At 45.7% G+C, this 13,165-nt stretch overlaps 1 protein-coding gene across 4 annotated transcripts in view; it reads left to right on the top strand.

Annotated features, from left to right (window-relative positions):
• Positions 1-13,165, top strand: part of LOC147673871 (receptor-interacting serine/threonine-protein kinase 2-like) — a 416,465-nt gene that overhangs the window by 400,194 nt on the left and 3,106 nt on the right. The gene's annotated exons all lie outside the window — the stretch shown is intronic.

Here is a 13,165-nt window from a genome sequence, read left to right as displayed (position 1 = left end):
CCAAAGGATTTTGTGATCTTATTAGGCTGCTCTACACGGAATCATGGGCCAGTCTTAGAATTAATGGTATATTGACTGAAGAATTTGCATTGACACGGGCACCAGACAGGGATTCCCCTTTCGCCCTTCCTCTTCATTATTGTAATAGACCCCCTGGTTTGCCATTTTCAGGAAACGCACTTGACTTGCGGACTGAGGTTTCATCAAGGCCCTCTATTGGCCTCTTTATATGCCGACAATATTATGCTATTCATTAGGATCCCAAAACCAATCTTTGTTCTCTCCTCTGGGAGATCGTCCGATTTGGGGGTTTCTCTGGACTCACTATTAACTGGGGTAAATCAGAAATGTTCCCATTGACTGATGCCACAGTGCCTTGTTTTCTCAAGTTCTGCCTACAATGGAGCACTGGCTCCCCGAAATACCTGGGACTATATCTGCACAGGAGCAGTCCAGAAGTCATCCGCTTGAATATGTCCCTGCAATGGATCGACTGTCCTCCCAAATTGACCACTGGACTAAACTCCCTCTCTCCATTGCCAGCAGAATCGCCATTATAGAAATGGTAGTGTCACCCCGTTTTTTATTATATCTCTTTATCAACATTCCTATAGCCTTTACTACCAGAATTTTTGCTACCCAGCAAAGCATGCTCATACGACTGACCTGGGCATGCAGACATCAGAGAATTAGCTGACATACGCTGACTCTACCTTACGCCCATCGGGGTTTTGGAGTCCCTGATTTTTATTTATACTATCACATAGCCCAGACACACTTTGTGTACTATTGGTACCAATCAATCCAAAAAAATCCCTGTACCCAGGACACTGGTTAGTAATTATCTAACAGGGCATGAGAACCTTCTCCGCTTGAATTTTCAATCGTAAAATTCCGGAAAAGCCTCTTCTTATTTCTATGTTTAGGTATTCATTGTCTCTAATGCCCTACTGTCCCAAACAAACAAATAGTTTGTAAATACTAATAGTTATGGGGGGGTTCACTGTATTTTCAACTCGGCGCGACCTAACAATGTCAGCCCTAAGTAGGACCATACATATACCCACACATACAAAAACTAATCCAGAAAAAATGTGTGGCGGAGAGGAAGGCACCTCACGGGCGAACACCCTCGGGGCGATCTGGTCAGATGTTTACCAGATACTTTGCCCCTTTCTCATCATAGGTGACCATTCCTATTCCAGAATTTGTGAACAAGTGAAGAAAAGAAAGATAAAGAGAAAGTAAGGAGCTTAGAGCATGGCTCCTCAAACAGACAAAACAGAGTGAAGATAAAATCAACAGTCAGACCTCTTAAACCACTTTATTACTAACTGAGGTGTGCACTGTTGAAATAAAAAGGCTGGTAGCTTATTGTTGCATACCACTACCTGCAAACGACATGTTTCACTGCCCAATAAACTTTATGGCAGATTCATCAGGGTTAACACTCTGTTGCTGCACCCACTTCCGGCATCTTTAAAACAGGAAGCCTAGTTCAGCTATGCTCCCTCGTACCAGCTGAAAAGGCAATTCTCCGCCTGGTTGTCGGTTATAGTCTCAACCGTACCACCTTGATTCTTGAGCGTTGTATCATCCCAGGAACCTGCTCAAGAATCATGTCAAAAACATGTCGGTGAGCTCTGCGGGGGACATCTAGGATGAGTCTGGCTGAGGCGTTTTGGATACGTTGGAGTTTTTTCTGTAGTTTGGCGGTGGTTCCGGCATAGAGGGTGTTTCCGTAATCCAGTCGGCTAGTGACCAGAGCGTGGGTGACTGTCTTTCTAGTTTCGGTGGGGATCCAGCGGAAGATCTTTTTGAGCATACGTAGTATGTTGAAGCAAGAGGGGGAGACGGCGTTGACTTGTCTGGTCATCGATAGGGAAAAGTCTAGGATGAAGCCCAGATTGCGTGCGTGGTCCGTAGGAGTGGGGGCGTTTCCTAGCGCCGGAGGCCACCATGAGTTATCCCAGGCAGAGGGGGATGATCCTAAAATGAGGACTTCCGTTTTGTCCGAATTCAGTTTTAGGCGGCTGTTCCTCATCAATTCTGCCACTTCTTTCATCCCTTCATGTAGGTTGGTTTTGGCGGTGTTTGGATCTTTGGTGAGGGAAAGGATTAGCTGGGTGTCGTCTGCGTAGGAGATGATATTGAGGTTGTGTTGGCGTGCGATGGTCGCGAGGGGGCTCATGTATACGTTGAAGAGGGTAGGACTGAGTGATGATCTTTGAGGTACGCCGCAGATGACTTCGGTGGCCTCTGATTTGAAAGGGGGGAGGCGGACTCTTTGCATTCTTCCGGCGAGGAACGAGATGATCCAGTTCAGTGCTAATCCTTGAATTCCGATGTTGCTGAGTCGTTGTATAAGGGTGCTATGACAGACAGTGTCGAAAGCTGCGGAGAGGTCAAGTAGGATGAGAGCAACTGTTTCACCATTGTCCAATAGTTTTTGAATGTCGTCTGTTGCTGCGATGAGGGCGGTCTCTGTGCTGTGTTTGGCTCGGAAGCCAGACTGTGAGGGGTCGAGGGATTTGTTGGATTCGAGGAATGCGGCGAGTTGACTGTTGACGGTTTTCTCAATGACTTTGGCAGGGAATGGGAGGAGCGAGATAGGGCGGTAGTTCTTAAGTTCAGTGGGGTCTGCTGTGGGTTTCTTTAGGAGGGCGCTGAGTTCGGCGTGTTTCCAGCTTTCCGGGAAGGTGGCGGAGTTGAAGGAGCAGTTGATGATGTCTCGAAGGTGGGGAGCGATGATGGAGTCTGCTTTGTTGAAGATGTGGTGGGGACATGGGTCCGTTGGTGATCCTGAGTGGATGGAGTTCATCAGGCGGATGGTGTCTTCAGTGGTGACTGGGTTCCAGGTGTAGAGGATGTTGGGAGGGGGGTTTGGTTCGGAGGTGGTTGGGGAGGACTGGTCTCCGGACTGGATAACGAAGCTGTTGTGTATGTCGGCGATTTTGTTGTGGAAGAATGAGGCTAGGGAGTCGCAGAGGTTTTGGGAGGGAGAGATGTCGTTGGTGCCTGCTGAGGGGTTTGTGAATTCTTTTACGATGTTGAACAGTTCCTTGCTGCTGTGGGCGTTTTCGTCGAGTCGATCCTTGAATGCTGTTTTCTTGGTGGATCGGATCAGTTGATGGTGTTTACGGGTGGCGTTCTTGAAAGTGGCAAGGTTTTCTGTGGTTGGGTTTTTTTTCCATGCTTTCTCGAGGGTGTGGCACGTCTTTTTTGATTTCTTAAGTTCATCATTGAACCAGGGGGCTTTTTTGTGACCTTGTTTGGTGTGATTGTTTTTCAAGGGCGCTAATTCGTCGGCGCTGCAGGGGATCCATTGTGTAAGGTTGGTGGCTGCTTGGTTTGGGTCTGATGAGTAGGCAGGAGGGTATTGGTGTATTGATGAGAAAAGCTGGTCAGTGGTGATTTTGTTCCAGTTTCTTCGTGGAATAGGTTGTGGTTGGTTGTGGGTCGTGGCCTTTTTGTAGTTGAAGTGCACACAGCTGTGGTCTGTCCAATGGAGAGCTGAGGTATGATTGAAGGAAATGTGTTTGCTGGATGTGAAGATTGGGTGTAGCGTGTGTCCGGCACAGTGGGTGGGGGTGTTTACCAGTTGTTTGAGTCCGAGATTTGCGAGGTTGTCCAGGAGGGTGGTGGTATTGTTGTTGTTATCCTTTTCCAGGTGGAAGTTAAGGTCTCCTAGTAGAATGTAGTCCTCGGAAGGGAGGGCGTGTGGGCTGATGAAGTCCGCGATGTCTTCGCCAAATTGTGTGCGTGGTCCTGGTGGTCTGTAGATGAGGGTGCCTCTGAGAGTGGTATTGGGGTCGATGTGGATCTGGAAGTGGAGGTGTTCGGCGGTTGCGAGGTTGTCGTCAGAACTGGTCGTGATGCGGATGGTGTTCTTATGAACAATGGCAATGCCTCCACCTATTTGGTTGGTGCGGTCTTTACGGATAATCTTGTAGCTGTCGGGGATGGCTATGGCGATGTCTGGTGTTGATGAGGCGTTCATCCAGGTTTCTGTTAGAAAGGCGACGTCCGGCGATGTGGAGTCGAGTAGATTCCAAAGTTGAATGGCGTGTCTGTGGACTGAGCGGGTGTTAAGAAGGATACATTTCAGGTGGTTGGTGTGGGCAGTTAAGGAGTCGGCCAGGGTTAAGTGCTGAGAGGGTGGCGGCGTCGTATATGGAATGCGGGGGAGTGGGTTTTGTGGGGGACAGGGGGTCTGGCGCTGGGCGCGGTCCAGGCACGGACGGGCGTAGACGGGCTTACCTTTGGCGCACCTTCGGCGCGACCGCTGCGCGTGGACGCTGCACGTAGGTCCATCTGTCTTAAATGGAGAGTGGAGGGGGCGGAGCGTGGGAGGGTCAGCTGGGAGGCGGGAGCGAGGTGGAGGGAGGGTCTGGGACAACAAACAAAATGGCAGCAACAATAACAAATGCTGCAAGGCAGGGCGAGATTGGGGCACTAAGCAGTGAGAGCAATGGAGCGCTATGGGGAGAATAAAGTTTATGCAGCAGAGGCTAGCGGTTGAAAGCGCAATAGCAAAGTCAGAGCGCTACGATATTTGGCAGCAGTCGAGACAAAATGCACTCAGCAATAAATATTTAACCAATAAGCAGTCGAGACAAAATGCACTCAGCAATAAATATTTAACCAATAAGCAGTCGAGACAAAATGCACTCAGCAATAAATATTAACCAATAAGCAGTCGGGACAAAATGCACTCAGCAATAAATATTTAACCAATAAGCAGTCGAGACAAAATGCACTCAGCAATAAATATTTAACCAATAAGCAGTTGAAACAAAATGCACTGAGCAATAAATATTTAGCAATCAATACAATGCCCAGCAGAGCGCGAAATAACAGCAGTGCTTAGCGGTTGAAAGCGCAGTGGCAGAGTCAAAGTACTACGATACCAGGTGGGGAGGAGGTGAGGGGAGCGACCGCTTCTGCACAGGTCAGGGCGGTATCATACCACTTATCCACAGGTCCGCCTATACCACTTATACTCAGAGTGCTTAAGAAGATCAGGTGAGACCGGGCCCAAGTCATTCTTGTGGCTCCGGACTGGGCTCGAAGAATTTGGTATCCCAAGCTACTCAGTATGAGCATGGATCCCCCTATCCGACTGCCTCTTCAGGAGGATCTTCAATCGCAGCAGCAGGGGACGGTCCTCCACACAAACCTGTCCAGCCTCAACCTACACGCGTGGAGATTGAGCGGCGACAGTTGATTCCGTTTGACTTGCCTCCTGAAATCTGTGATGTCATTCTGGCAGCCAGGTGTCCTTCCACTAAATCGGTATACTCCTGCCCGTGGAAAAGACTTGTGGCATGGTGCACAGCAAAGGCTGTGGACCCCCTTTCTATCCCTCTCTGAGGTTTTTTTGTTCCTTCTTTCTCTGGCACGACAGGGATCTGCTCTGGGCACCTTTCTGCAATCTCGGCCTGATCAGCCCTCTCTTTTCAAGTCCTCTGTTGTTAATAGATTTCTCAAAGGGATTACTTACCTTTTCCCTCCTATTCCGTTTGTGATGCCTTAGTGGGACTTGAATCTGGTACTTGCCTTTTTGATGTGCGCTCCTTTTGAGCCGCTTCACAACTGCCCTCTTCGTTTGTTAACTTTGAAGACTGCTTTCCTGGTTGCCATCAACTCCGCTAGGCGTGTGAGTGAGCTCCAGGCTCTTTCTTGTAAGCCTCCTTTTCTGTCAGTCCATCCGGACAAGGTTGTGCTTCGCACTCGTCCTTCCTTCTTGCCAAAAGTGGTCACTGCTTTTCACATTGTGCAAACTATCTCCTTGCCCACTTTCTTTCCGCCTCCGCACCCTTCCAGAGAGGAAGAGAGGCTCCACCGTCTGGACCCAAAACGTGCGCTTTAATTTTACCTGAATCGAACACAACAGTTCCGGGTGGATGACCAGCTCTTGGTTGGCTACGTAGGCGCCAAGAAAGGCCGGGCTGTGCACAAGAGGACTATCTCCTGCTGGATCGTCTTGTGTATTAAGGCCTGTTATTCTCTGGCTAAAAAGGAACCTCTTGTGGGGTTGCGCGCCCATTCTACCAGGGCGACAGCAGCCACTACTGCATTGGGACGCTGTGTCCCCCTGCAAGACAAATTTCAGGTAGCCACGTGGGCCTCGCTGCACACTTTTTACCAAGCATTATTGCCTTGACAGTCAAGTCTGGAGAGATGGCTTCCTTGGCCGGTCTGTTCTCCGTGACTTTCTGGTGTGATCTTTGTTCGCAGACCCACCACCGATGTTGGTATTGCTGGGGTATCTATTCTAAGTTAAGGAATCTATCACTAACGTGTCTCTTTCACATGCACAAGTTACTTACTTATGTAACGATATATCTGTAAGAGACAGTAGTTAGTGATAGATTCCTTGCAGCCCCACCCATCCTCCCCGTTCTGTGAACTAATTTCTAGGGTTAAGGTCATCCCTTTTAGGGCCCTAGTTTCAATGCACCAGTGGTCAGTATCTTGCATGGCTCCGCGTTCCTGGCGTGGAAAGTCGTGTACAGAACTGACGTCAGCGCGCGTGGGCGCGTCTAAGTAGCTCCAGCGATGTAATCTCGCCGACTACGATGCCAGCGACGTACGTGGAGTTGTACGACGACACCTACCGACGCGCAAGGGTACTGCTGACGAAAAAACTCTCCGGATCCAGTCTGATGCCTGGGGATATTCTAAGGTAAGGAATCTATCACTAACTAATGTCTCATACAGATATACCGTTACACAAGTAAGTAACTTGTGAGACGCACCATGTTGCTGCATGAATTCCAGGACCTGGCTCATAGTTAAGTACTGTACCTGAGCAAATATTCGAGAGCACATGTCTATGGGGAGGTTAAGTGGCCTGGGCGTTCGCTGGCCAATCTTCTCCGACCGGCATATCAGAGCGTCTATATCACTTGTCTACAGCATGATGACAGTTCTGTGGATACAGATAGTATTAGCATATCAGCTGCCTTCCTTTCTTATTACACTCAGTTATACATGTCTCGCTATATGGCTAACAATGAGGCACTTGCCAATTACCTGCGGAAGTGGCGAGAGTATGGTTGGACGGGACTCACCGGAAATTCCTGGCCTCGCCCATTTCTTGTGAAGTGATTTCGCAAGCTATAGATGCCCTGGGTGGCGCTTGCACCCCAAGGCTTGACGGTTTCAAAGGTGACCTCTGTAAAGCCTACAAGCAGCTGCTGGTTCCTCACTTGCTAGAAGTATACGTGGAATCTCTTGAGCAAGGTATTGTCCCCCTCGCACTTTGAGAGGCCATGGTCCCTCTTACTTAAGCCTGGCAAGTCTCCACAATTATGCGCGCCCTACAGGCCCCTTTCACTCTTGAACCATGACAATAAGATACTTGCTAAGGTCCTTGCCACATGTCTCTTCCCTACTCATGGGAAGTATAATTTCTCCTTTACAATCAGGTTTTGTCTCGAATCGTTCCACTGCAGTGAGTCTACGCACAGTATTTGCTGTTATTAACCAGATCACTCCTGATCTCCCCGCTGCAGCGGTACTGCTTGACGCTGAAAAAGCTTTTGATTCTCTTAAGTGGCCGTTTCTGCATGCCACGTTGTGCAAGCTGGGTAGACCCAAAGGATTTTGTGATCTTATTAGGCTGCTCTACACGGAATCATGGGCCAGTCTTAGAATTAATGGTATATTGACTGAAGAATTTGCATTGACACGGGGCACCAGACAGGGATTCCCCTTTCGCCCTTCCTCTTCATTATTGTAATAGACCCCCTGGTTTGCCATTTTCAGGAAACGCACTTGACTTGCGGACTGAGGTTTCATCAAGGCCCTCTATTGGCCTCTTTATATGCCGACAATATTATGCTATTCATTAGGATCCCAAAACCAATCTTTGTTCTCTCCTCTGGGAGATCGTCCGATTTGGGGGTTTCTCTGGACTCACTATTAACTGGGGTAAATCAGAAATGTTCCCATTGACTGATGCCACAGTGCCTTGTTTTCTCAAGTTCTGCCTACAATGGAGCACTGGCTCCCCGAAATACCTGGGACTATATCTGCACAGGAGCAGTCCAGAAGTCATCCGCTTGAATATGTCCCTGCAATGGATCGACTGTCCTCCCAAATTGACCACTGGACTAAACTCCCTCTCTCCATTGCCAGCAGAATCGCCATTATAGAAATGGTAGTGTCACCCCGTTTTTTATTATATCTCTTTATCAACATTCCTATAGCCTTTACTACCAGAATTTTTGCTACCCGGCAAAGCATGCTCATACGACTGACCTGGGCATGCAGACATCAGAGAATTAGCTGACATACGCTGACTCTACCTTACGCCCATCGGGGTTTTGGAGTCCCTGATTTTTATTTATACTATCACATAGCCCACACACACTTTGTGTACTATTGGTACCAATCAATCCCAAAAAATCCCTGTACCCAGGACACTGGTTAGTAATTATCTAACGGGCATGAGAACCTTCTCCGCTTGAATTTTCAATCGTAAAATTCCGGAAAAACCTCTTCTTATTTCTATGTTTAGGTATTCATTGTCTCTAATGCCCTACTGTCCCAAACAAACAAATAGTTTGTAAATACTAATAGTTATGGGGGGGTTCACTGTATTTTCAACTCGGCGCGACCTAACAATGTCAGCCCTAAGTAGGACCATACATATACCCACACATACAAAAACTAATCCAGAAAAAATGTGTGGCGGAGAGGAAGGCACCTCACGGGCGAACACCCTCGGGGCGATCTGGTCAGATGTTTACCAGATACTTTGCCCCTTTCTCATCATAGGTGATCATTCCTATTCCAGAATTTGTGAACAAGTGAAGAAAAGAAAGATAAAGAGAAGGTGCAAAGTAAGGAGCTTAGAGCATGGCTCCTCAAACAGACAAAACAGAGTGAAGATAAAATCAACAGTCAGACCTCTTAAACCACTTTATTACTAACTGAGGTGTGCACTGTTGAAATAAAAAGGCTGGTAGCTTATTGTTGCATACCACTACCTGCAACCGACATGTTTCACTGCCCAATAAACTTTATGGCAGATTCATCAGGGTTAACACTCTGTTGCTGCACCCACTTCCGGCATCTTTAAAACAGGAAGCCTAGTTCAGCTATGCTCCCTCGTACCAGCTGAAAAGGCAATTCTCCGCCTGGTTGTCGGTTATAGTCTCAACCGTACCACCTTGATTCTTGAGCGTTGTATCATCCCAGGAACCTGCTCAAGAATCATGTCAAAAACATGTCGGTTGCAGGTAGTGGTGTGCAACAATAAGCTACCAGCCTTTTTATTTCAACAGGTTGATTTGAACCCTTTTTGTTTTGTCCCCCTTGTCTATCTTGTCTTGACTCAGGTGAAGACCCCGATGACGAGGTGGAAGAAAACAAGATTTACTACCTTCAAAACAAAAAGGGTTCAAATCAACCTTTTTTAGGGAGAGGCGGGCAGCAATCAGTCCGCTTCAAACAGCCATGGGAGATGCGCACGAGAAACAGATATTACAACAATTAGATACGTCTACAATTGTTAATCTTTCAGAAAAAACTTTAACTACTGATGAAAAACTGATTTTGAGCTTGGGTTTAAAGTTTGTACCTAGCAGAAGAACTGACTTCACTAAACTCAAGCTAGAGGCAATTGAATTTTGCCGAAAGGTCAGGTTGAGGGCCTTCTTTGCCGGTGCCGAACCCACTCCAGAAAGGGAAACTACTGGACTAAGGGTTAAATCAAAATTTTTGCCAATGACAAATATACCAAAACAAATCTACGCCTTCGAACAGGCGGTTCTGTCGTCACTCACAAAACTGGAAAAAAGTAAAAGCTTAATTCATCACAACATTAGTAAGAATCAATTGACGGCCATCCAAGACCTGAAAACAGATACCTCCATTATAATCAAGCAAGCAGATAAGGGGGGAGCGGTGGTAATTTGGCCTCGAACAATGTATCTATCTGAAGGCAGGGCACATGTAGACAACAGGGAATGGTACAGACCTGTAAAAGAAGACCCAGTTTTTGAAATTCAAAATAAGATTGCTAAATTAACAAAAGAAGGCTTAGACGATGGATTCCTGGGTCCTAAGGAGTTTGAATTTCTAAATAAAAAGTCACCACGAACGCCCGTCCTATACTTTTTGCCAAAGATCCATAAAAACCAACAGACACCCCCCGGGAGGCCTATTGTCTCTGGATGTGACTCAGCATTGGAACCTATTTCCAAATATATTGATTTCTTTTTGAAACCATTCTTACCTCAGGTCAAATCCTACCTGAGAGATACAATCGATTTCATTAATAAATTACAAGACATGACAGTAGATGTTGAGAATGAATTGATGGCCACAATGGATGTAAATTCATTATATACACAGATTCCCCAAGACGAAGCCCTTGAAGTTATGGAATTTTACCTTGAGCAGCGGGAGAGACCCCATAGGGTCCCCACTACTTTCATTATATCATTGGCTGAAATCTCCTTGAGGAGCAATTACTTCAAATTCGAAAATGAGTTCTTTATTCAGATCAAAGGTACGGCCATGGGCTGTCCCTATGCGCCAGAAATGGCGGTGTTGTACATGGCCCAGTACAAAGAAAAATTCATTTATAGGAACAACCCTTACAAGAATAACATAAAACAGTGGGCACGGTACATTGACGACATCTGGCTCCTGTGGCAGGGGAGCCAGATTGAACTTGACAATTTTTATGACTGGGTGAAATGCAAGACATCCGGACATAAAATTTTCAATTGATTCGAGCAACAAGAAAATGACCTTTTTGGATGTGGAAGTCGGCATCGAAGGAGATAGGTTTTCAACCTCTCTATTCAAAAAACAGACAGACAAAAATACCATTCTACATTATAATAGTGCGCATCCCCAGAGTCTGAAACAAAATTTACCTTATGGCCAGCTGCTGAGGATAAGAAGAAACTGCTCTGAAATAACTAACTTTGATACACATGCAGCTACATTCTGCGATGAAATGAGCAATAGGGGTTACCCCAAAAAATTGCTAAAGCATTCAACGAAAAGAGCGAGGTATACCCCGAGGGAAGAGCTCCTAAAAATAAAACCAGAAAAGGAACTGAATAAATTGGTTTGCGTTACCACATATGGGGCTCACACCAATAAATTCAGGCAAATAATCCTGCGAAACTGGCACTTACTAGAGGGACTTGAAAACCCTCTGGAGAAACCAATCTTCGCAATGAGAAAAAATCCCAGCATCGGCCAACAAATCATCAGGGCGGACAGTTATGTCCCAAAAACCAAGAGTGATCTCATATCACAGTGGAAATTAAAACCCATAACTGGACACCACAAATGCGGTATGTGTGCCTCCTGCAGCAGTACTGTGGAAGGAAATGAATTTAGTCACAATGGCATCAAATGGAGACATGAGATGCACACAAATTGCAAAAGCAAGAATGTAATTTACGCGGTAATGTGTGCCTGCAACAAAATATACATCGGTAAAACCTGCCAACAAGTGAACGCCCGAATCTCACAACACCGATCACGACTAAAGAAAAGAGTCCCGAATGCCCCAATGGTCGACCACTTTGTGGCTCTCGATCATAAAGAGTCCGACTTCACTTGGACGGTCCTATCAAGCATAGACCCAAAACATCGATCACCAAACGTAGAACAAGCGCTGTTACGCAAGGAAGCATACTTAATAATGAGGTTTGATAGTATTAATAAAGGCCTCAACTCAATGAGTGAACTGAACAGACTGTGAAAATACATTGGGTAGTGTTCCATTCACTACAATTCCCAGAATGCACTCCTTTGGCTTTTTCGCAATATTCTCCTTTGATTGGTTACGAAAGTTTCAAGAAACGCATAGGCAGTTGCCGGTCTAAACAACACTGGTGACTCAGATCGAGGAGTGGAGTGTAAGGAGATACAAGCGAAAGAAACAGGTGAGCGTGTACCTCCAGTCCGCTGTATACAAGTTTGCAACCCTACCCTTGAGTACAGCGTCCCTAAAATGGCCTTTTAATGTTACAGATCTGTGAACATTGAACGAGCACCGCTCAACAAGATTGGTGAGAGACACCATTAAACACGTGAGGAAACTCGCGGTGAGTGTTTTAGCGGCTCACTAAGCAGTGTAATTGATACGATCCTAAAAATGCAGACAGACATAATAATGGCATGTCGGTAACTCTTTTCACAGAACTATACGACACGAGTGGTCCCGTTTTTTTATAAAAACCATGAGAGAAAATAGTACAAACTACTGAACTTTTGAGAAACACCGTGAAAGGTAAAAAACGTTCGGTCCTGGCTTTGTATAACTTTGACTGCATGCAGTAAACGATGTTAGATATTCGTATCTAACAAATATACAACGATTTTATTTTTAGAAGCACGCACACAGCTTCATTCTAAAGCTCCAAGTGTGACCTTCACCTCTACACCTTTGAGGTAAGGCGCCTTGCTTTTAACCATGTAGCGATTAAAGAAACTGGGAAACCTAAGGAAGGTGGTCCTAATAAGTATACACATTTTGTGTTTTTTTGTCACTAGGATAAGGATTGGAAAAACGATTTACTCGGCCCTGATGAGAGTTTAGGTAATGGAAACCCACACTCGAAACGCGTCGGCATAAAGGATTAAATCCCACAATTTTGAAAATACTGTTGACAAAGGGGATTGAACCTTATCTATTGAAAATAATGTTATGTGACCTCGTACTGAATTTATACAGTAATTGATGACATTTCAGTATTTTGAATTAATTGTATTTATGTGTTGATGTCTATTTGAAACAAGTTTGACATCTTTTTTCACTTTAATAATTTCTTTTTTCCACCTGTTTGTTTTAGAACACGTCATACTATGAAATGAATCGTATTGACTGTATGTTTCACTTTTTTTACACATATGTTGTTGCACAAATCAGTCAACAAAAACGTGTGGCTATGTCTGTGAAGAACTCCTTCTTCTCTTTCTAAAAAGCAACAGTTTATCCTAAAAAAACGATTAAAAGGCACAAATTATTGCCGAAATGAACATGATAAAGTTGGTTCATTTCTTTTTCTGAGTAAGATTTGCTGAAATAACGTGAAGTGTGGGTAATTCTGTTTTTTGTCAATATATTGGGCCCAACCCCACTTCTGTCCGCAGGGCCATACCCCCCCGTTCCTAAAGCTTTACA

The sequence above is a fragment of the Lissotriton vulgaris genome, chromosome 12 (assembly GCF_964263255.1).
Source record: "Lissotriton vulgaris chromosome 12, aLisVul1.2, whole genome shotgun sequence".
Lineage (NCBI taxonomy): Eukaryota > Metazoa > Chordata > Amphibia > Caudata > Salamandridae > Lissotriton > Lissotriton vulgaris.
Note: the sequence above shows the minus strand (reverse complement) of the source record. Positions and strands in the feature narration are given on the sequence as shown.